This window comes from Rhinopithecus bieti, unplaced genomic scaffold (assembly GCF_001698545.2).
Source record: "Rhinopithecus bieti isolate Rb0 unplaced genomic scaffold, ASM169854v2 scaffold_79719, whole genome shotgun sequence".
In the NCBI taxonomy this organism is placed as follows: Eukaryota; Metazoa; Chordata; class Mammalia; order Primates; family Cercopithecidae; genus Rhinopithecus; species Rhinopithecus bieti.
This window is the reverse complement of record NW_016830040.1, coordinates 370,705-376,657: the sequence shown is the minus strand read 5'-3', so window position 1 is coordinate 376,657 and position 5,953 is coordinate 370,705. Positions and strand designations below refer to the sequence as shown.

At 44.9% G+C, this 5,953-nt stretch overlaps 1 pseudogene; it reads left to right on the top strand.

Moving 5' to 3' along the window:
• Window positions 1–280: 280 nt before the first annotated feature.
• LOC108524201 (catenin alpha-1-like) lies at window positions 281–3,151 on the top strand (annotated as a pseudogene).
• The last annotated feature ends 2,802 nt before the right edge of the window (window positions 3,152–5,953 follow it).

Below are 5,953 nucleotides of genomic sequence, written 5' to 3'. Positions count from 1 at the left end.
ATTGGAGCTGGGTGCCAAGGTGGCAGCTGGAACAAGAGACAGGGGAGGCTGAAAGGACCTGAAATTGGTGTGTGATATGTTAACTTACACCCAATCAACTTCCAAATGGAATCTGGCGAGGCTTCCATACACAATAAGGATGATGGTGAGAAAGGAAATACAGCAATAGCAACAACAACAAAGTACCTCAGTTTCCTTATCTCTAAAAGGGAGGAGGACAAAGCAGCAGGTATCGTCTTCAGGCCTCCAGAATCCCGTGCTCACCCCACTCGCCACAGAAATGACTGCTGTCCACGCAGGCAATTTAAACTTCAAGTGGGACCCCAAAAGTCTAGAGATCAGGACTCTGGCAGTTGAGAGACTTGTTACACAGGTTACAACCCTGGTAAACACCAACAGTAAGGGGCCCTCTAATAAGAAAAGAGGTCATTCTAAGAAGGCCCATGTTTTGGCTGCATCTGTTGAACAAGAATTTCTTGGAGAAGGAGGATAAAATTGCGAAGCAGAGCCAGTTTTCTCAAGGAAGAGCTTGTGGCTGCTGTAGAGGATGTTCAAAAACAAGGTGATTTGATGAAAACTGCTGCGGGCGAGTTCGCAGATGATCCCTGCTCTTCCGTGAAACAGGGCAACATGGCTCGGGCAGCTCGAACTTGGCTCTCTGCTGTTACCCAGTTGCTGATTTTGGCTGACATGGCAAATGTCTACATATTACTTGTTCAGCTGAAAGTTGTGGAAGATGGTATCCTGAAGTTGAGGAATGCTGGCAATGACCAAGACTTAGGATAAAATATAACGCCCTAAAACCTGAGGTGGAGAAGCTGAACATGATGGCAGCCAAAAGACAAGAGGAACTGAAAGACGTTGGCCATTGTGGTCAGATGGCTGCAGCTGGAGGAATCCTGCAGAAGAACATTCTAATCCTCTCTACTGCATCCCAGGCATGCCTACAGCACCCTGATATTGCAGCCTATAAGGCCATCAGGGACCTGATATACAAGCAGCTGCAGCAGGCAGTCACAGGCATTTCCAATGTAGCCCGGGCCACTGCCTCGGATGATGCCTCCCAGCACCAGAGTGGAGGAGGAGAAGTGGCATATGTGCTCAACAACTTTGAGAAACAAATCATTGTGGACCCTTCGAGCTTCAGCAAGGAGTGCTTTAGGCCTTCCCTGGAGGAGCACCTGGAAAGCATCATTAGTGGTGCTGCCTTGACGCATGACTCGCCCTGCACACATGATGACCATTGTGAGCGAATTGTGGCAGAGTGTAACGCTGTCTTCCAGGTCCTGCAGGACCTGCTTTTGGAGTACATGGGCAAGGCTGGATGTAAAGAAAGAAGTGATACCCTCAATTCTGCTATAGATAAAATGAACAAGACGACCAGGGACTTGTGTAGACAGCTCCACAAAGCTGGCATGGACCACGTTTCAGACTCTTTCCTGGAAACCAATGTTCCACTTTTGGTATTGATTTAAGCTGCAAAGAATGGAAATGAGAAATAAGTAGTATGCCAAAGTTTTCTGTGAACATGGCAACAAATTGATTGGGGTTGCCAACTTGGCCTGTTCCATCTCAAATAACGAAGAAGGTGTAAAGCTTGTTCGAATGTCTGCAAGCCAGTTAGAAGCCCTCTGTCCTCAGGTTGTCAATGCTGCATTGGCTTTAGGAAAACCACAGAGTAAACTGGCCCAAGAGAACATGGATCTTTTTAAAGAACAATGGGAAAAACAAGTCTGTGTTGTCACAGATGCTGTTGATGATGTTACTTCCATTGATGACTTCTTGGCTGTCTCAGAGAATCACATTTTGGAAAATGTGAGCAAATGTGTCGTTGCTCTCCAAGAGAAAGATGTGGATGGCCTGGACCACACAGCTGGTGCAATTCAAGGCCGGGCAGCCAGGGGTATTCACGTAGTCAGCTCAGAGATGAACAACTATGAGCTAGGAGTCCAGAACCAGAGAAGGTTCTGGAAGCCAGTAAGCTGCTTTCCAAACACAGTGATGCCACGTTTTACTGAGCAAGCAGAAGTGGCTATGGAAGCCCTCAGCTCAGACCCTGCCCAGCCCATAGATGAGAATGAGTTTATCGATGCCTCCCACCTGGTATATGGTGGCATCTGGGACATCAGGAAAGCAGTGCTGATGATAAGGACCCCTGAGGACTTGGATGACTCTGACTTTGAGACGGAAGATTTCAATGTCAGAAGTAGAATGAGCATCTAGACAGAAGACAATCAGCTGATAGCTGGCCAGAGTGTCCAGGCAATCATGGCTCAGCTTCCCCAGGAGCAAAAAGTGAAGATTGCAGAACAGGTGGCCAGCTTCCAGGAAGAAAAGAGCAAGCTGGATGCTGAAGTGTCCAAATGGGATGACAGTGCCAATGACATCATTGTGCTGGCCAAGCAGATGTGCACGATTATGATGGAGATGACTGACCTTACCCGAGGTAAAGGACCACTCAAAAATACATTAGATGTAATCACTGCTGCAAAGAAAATTGCAGAGGCAGGATCCAGGATGGACAAGCTTGGTTGCACCATTGCATGATTATGATGGAGATGACTGACCTTACCCGAGGTAAGGACGCAACCTCAAAAATACATTAGATGTAATCAATGCTGGGGCCAAAGAAATTGCAGAGGCAGGATCGCAGGATGGACATCAGCTGGCCCCTGCCACCATCATTGCAAACTACTGCCCCGACTTGGCCTGCAAGCAAGGCCAGCCTGCCTCTACTGGGTCTGCCCCGACTCAGTCTGCTGGCCTACGTGCACTGTATCGCCCTCTACTGCCACCAGCTCAACATCCGCAGCAAGGTCAAGGCCGAGGTGCAGAATCTCGGCGGGGAGCTCTTTGTCCCTGGGGTGGACGGCACCACGTCCCTGATCTGCGCAGTCAAGAACTGATGAATGCTGTGGTGCAGATGATGAAGGCATCCTATGTTGCCTCTACCAAATACCAAAAGTCATAGAATATGGCATCCCTCAACCCTCCTGCAGTGTCATGGAAGATAAAGGCACCAGAGGAAAAGCCCTTGGTGAAGAGAGAGAAACAGGATGAGACACAGACCAAGATTAAATGGGCATCTCAGAAGAAGCACGTGAACCCGGTGCAGGCCCTCAGCTAGTTCAAAGCCATGGACAGCATCTAAGTCTGCCAGGCCAGCTGCCCCCACCCCTTGGGGCTTCTGAAGATCAGTCACTGTTTGTCACTCAAATGACTTTGCTAAATACAACACTGATGTTAGATTCCACGGGGAAATAGGCAGACTGTGAACCAGTCCAGGTGGTGAATTTTCCAAGGACATACTTGTGTTTAAGTTGATTAAAAATGCTTTTAGAATGCAGGAGGCTACTTCTAGCTGTATTTTTTGCATGCTTAAATAAAAGTAAGATTCCATAACCAAACAGAATCCCACACTAAGTTGTTAGTAATGCTCTCACCAAGCCAAGGTGCCCGTTCTGTTAGTGGTGGTGGCGTTAGGGTTTGAGAGAAGGGAATTTGGCTCAACCTCAGTTAAAAGGGTGTAGTCCAGATGGCTTGACGGCTTTTAAATGATCAAAGATGACCTGTGGTAAGCAACCTGGGCATCTTAGGAAGCAGTCCCTGGAGAAGGAATGTTCCCAGAAAGGTCTTTGGAGGGACAAACTCAGTAAAACATAATGTATCACGAAGAGAACTGAATACTCTCTTGATGACATGAAATGAGAATTTTAATGCATGGTTACAATTACTAATGCATGCTGCTGCAGGACATTAATAAAGTTGTTTTTTTGCAGGCACAAAGAAGGAGGATAATAATAGGACTTAACCATAGGGTTGTTGTAGTGATAGAATGAATTTAAACATTTAATACTTGTAAATAATTTAAAATATATGCAACATATGAAAGGCACTGTATATGTTTGTGTTAAAAAATACTGCTAGTCCCATGAGCTTAGGTGGTTTTGCAACTGAACACTAAATTTATCTCTGAGCTTTCTGGCAGTTAAGGAAAAAATGAAAATACCACAGCTTTCATCATTTACATTAACTGATTGAAATGAGCCTGCTAATTTTGAAAGAGAGCCAATAATTTACCTGGCATAAACACCTAAAGGGAATTTATCCCAGGAGACTTTAAAAACGGAATAAAACACTTTTTCAAAATGGCTTAAGCAAGATTTAGAGAAGAGTTCTTCGTCTGGCGAACTCTCTCATGGATACTTCATCAGAGAAAGCTCTTTCTTCTGGGAGCTAAGATAAAGATGTTCGTGTTTGTAGCTTTCTGATGTGTAACCCTGAATCAGTGGTTTTCAACAGGGGCAGTTTTGCTCCCTGTGAGGACATTTATCAATGTGTGGTGACTTTATGGTTGTCACAGCTGGGGGTGGGGGAGCGTGCTATCAGCATTTAGTAGACAGAGGCCAGGGATACTGCTAATACTGCACAGGACATACCTATGCTATAAAAATTTATTTGTATTTATCTGAAATTCAAATTTAACCAGGAATTCTGTATTTTAATTTGCTAACTGTAGCAACTCTAGCTGCCCATCTTCCTATAATGCACAGGACAGTCCTTCACAACAGAGAATTCTCTGGCCTTCAATGTTAATCGCACTGAAGTTGAGAAATCCTGCCCAAAATGAAAACTAGATGTTTGCAGACTTTTCTAGAGGAATAGAGAAAAAGTATGGACATTAAAATATCTTTCTTCCCTTCAGACTTTTCTTCAAAATTAGTTAGTTGACAATTAATTTCAGGTCAAAACCTCCAGCCTTGTCTAATTAAGTCACACCCGTGATGCTGACTCCAGCAAACAGGTGACAAAGTGGATGTTCTACAGGAAGCTTCTTGAAAATCCCCTAATATCTCTTGTTGCACTAATAATTTGACACCACCTACTGCCTTAGGGTTGGGTTACCTGGAGAGATTGCTGAGTACACAATCTGCTAATCCAGAAATATGTATTGCCACTGACACTGAACAGGGTGATTTTGATGATAAAAAGGGGCAGGAAATAAGACTACAGTACTTGATAAGCTTGTATTTGAGTTGCAGAGGTAATCACTCGGGGAAAATACTTTAGGAAGACACTCAATCTCATCTTTGTGTCAGATTAAGTGAAGGCTGGTGGGTTAACTGACAAGCTGGGACAGATTTTTGGGGTGAAGTTCATTTCCCAGAAGAGGGGCCCATCTCTTGGCTGGGCTGTGAGGCTGAGCAGTTACTGGGCTCCAGGGAGGCCTGGTCTCTCCAAGGAGGAAGTATGGGGTGCCATTTAGCTCCAGAACAGGGGAATGGAAAAGCCTTTGTGGGAAGCATCACTGCTTGGGACTGATTTGTAATCCCCCTTCCTCCTAAACTCCCTTTACTTCTCTGGCCGCCTATCGCCAAGGCTCACATTGTACTATTTCTTAGGCTTCATTAGACACGTCTTCATGTAGCATGAGCCAAATTATTGCCCTATGATATATCTAACAAAGAAAATATTCTCTAAGTGGAACTGGGAAATGTCACAATTTAAATTCCCTCATGAAAATCTCAATGAGTTAACCTTCACCAGCCTCTCATGCCTGAAATGAGGTAAGTTCAGTTCAGAACTTCAGTTGCTGTCCAGAGGATGTGCTTTGCATTCAGAGGTTGCATTGCTAACCATGAAATGGCACAGACAAATGGGAAAATCAACTGCCAGCTGCTCCCCTCAGCTAAACTGCCTGTTTAAGAAGGTAGAAGATATGCTCTACCCAGAGCTGGCTCACCTGGGGTTGTATAAACACCTCTCTTATTCTTAATTCACATCAATTTTTTGTGACCTTCTGTTTGCCATTTCTTAGCTGTGAGATGATGGCTCCTGTATTTCTAACTTCATGCCATGGAAAAGTAAATGAAAGGCAGGACCATGCCATTTATTGAGGTAATGCGATAACAGATATTCACATCGGTGACCCTGGCTCACCCAGAAAGGATTC